The sequence below is a fragment of the Panthera uncia genome, chromosome E1, assembly GCF_023721935.1.
Source record: "Panthera uncia isolate 11264 chromosome E1, Puncia_PCG_1.0, whole genome shotgun sequence".
In the NCBI taxonomy this organism is placed as follows: Eukaryota; Metazoa; Chordata; class Mammalia; order Carnivora; family Felidae; genus Panthera; species Panthera uncia.
Genome location: NC_064814.1, coordinates 11,051,547 through 11,053,472, shown reverse-complemented (window position 1 = coordinate 11,053,472; position 1,926 = coordinate 11,051,547).

Sequence of the window (1,926 nt, the reverse complement as noted above, 5' to 3'; positions counted from 1 at the left end):
AAAGCCCCTTGCGTAGCCGATGTCTGGTGTTTTCTCTGCCACATGGCCAGGCAGAAGCAAAGCAGGGGGGATTGTCCAGTACCCCCGGTTATACCTAGGATCGAATGCTTTCACAGGATGTGGGGCTTTCAGGGGCAGAAAGGGGGGCATTATGGGCAAAACTTGGTGAGTTGGGCACTGTAGTCCTAACCTTGTTAGCTAGCCTCATCAGAATCCTCATGTAGCTGATTACATCTTTATTTATCTTTGCTCTTTCTTTTTTTTGTCAGGCTGTGTTTCTTTTTCTGCCTTTCTCCCTTCTTCCCTGCATGTCTGTGCATTCCTTCCTCCTACCGTGACTTCTTTCCTTCCCTCCTTTCCTTCATTCTTTAGTTTCTTTCTTTCTTGTCTTCCCCTTTGTCCCTCTCTTCCTCCCTCCCTCCTTCCTTCTATGCTTTCTTTCTTCCTCCCTCCCTTCTCCTTTTATTCCTACTTCTTCTCATCCCCCATTCATATTTCACCATCTTCTTCTGTTTCTTCCAATTACTTTGTCTATCCACCAAGCCAGTTAATAAAATAGTGGGATGAATGTTAAAAACCATGGATTGTCAATGATGTCTTGAATTCGCCAGCCCTACATACGCCCTGACTCCTAATCCTTGCCTAAGGGCTCTTCATGCACAGCATAATGTCAGCCTGCCTGAGTATGTCACTCAGAGAAAGAACACTCCATCTGTGCTTTTCGAGACCTGGTTTATAAAGATTCCAGCTCTCTCATTGCTGATATAGGAGAATCTCAGTATCTGTGTCTGTGTCTGTATATGTGTGAGACATCATTTCTGATATATCTTTCAGGTTAAAGCTTTAGTTGCTACCTGTGATTCTGGCTTCAAAGTGCCTTTTCCCTTGACACTTACCTGCATTCAGACCAGTGCAATATGACCTCCCTGCAAAACCAAATTCCTGGACATTTTTCTTCCAAGTAGCTTCTGGAAGAAACAAAACTCTGACCTTCCTTTACCCCACTCAGTCTCAATTTCCTCACTTCCACAATGGGAACTTTAATACCTACTTTGTAAGTTCCTCCAAGAGTTAAAGGGAATGCTCATGAAGCATTTAGTCGACATCCAGCAAATATTCGGAAACATAGGTCATGTCAGTTTTTCATCTTATTTTGCAAACATCGAGCTCTTGAGAACCAGCAGCGGTAGGCACGTTTGGCCTTGGCAGTCTCTCCAGAGCATCCTGGGTACCTAGTCTCCAATGGTGGCATGTGTCCTGGATAGGGGCCTTCGAAGCTCATCAGAGGTCCCTCCACTGCCCCCAGGAAGTGACCCGGGGCCCTGTCTCCTATTCCTCTCAGAGCCTGAATCGGCCTCACAGCCCTGAGTGCTGAGTTGGCACCAGTAGTTCAGGACCAGAAGCAGCAGACTTCGTTCTTGACTCCTAGGAATGCACACGTTGTTGTCTCTTTTTTCTTCCTCACATTCTCCTCACCCTCACAGAGCAGGCATCATTTTTTCCCCCTCTGTTATTCACAGTTCCTTCACAAAATACCGGAGGGAGTTCCTTTGCCTTCGATGGTTCAGAAGTTATGAATTACTCAAAGTCATACATGACCATTGCACGATCTCTCAGTCCCTGACATCATTCTTCTTTAATTGCCTTGGGAACACTTTGATCATGATGACAAACCACCTTACAGTTGGGGAGATAAATAGGTTTGGCAAAACTACCTGATTCTTTTTTACTCTGCTAATAGGCCCTGAGGACCAGGAAGCCAAGCAAGAATGTGATTCCCAAGAACCAAATACAATGTGGTCAGCTCCATGTGTTTCTTGTGGGAACACTGCATGCTCGCCTGTGTCTGATGCAGGGGAGTGCTGCGGAGCTAGGAGTCTAAAGCAACAAAACTCCTACGTTCACAAGAGCTTCAAAGGGCAGGTC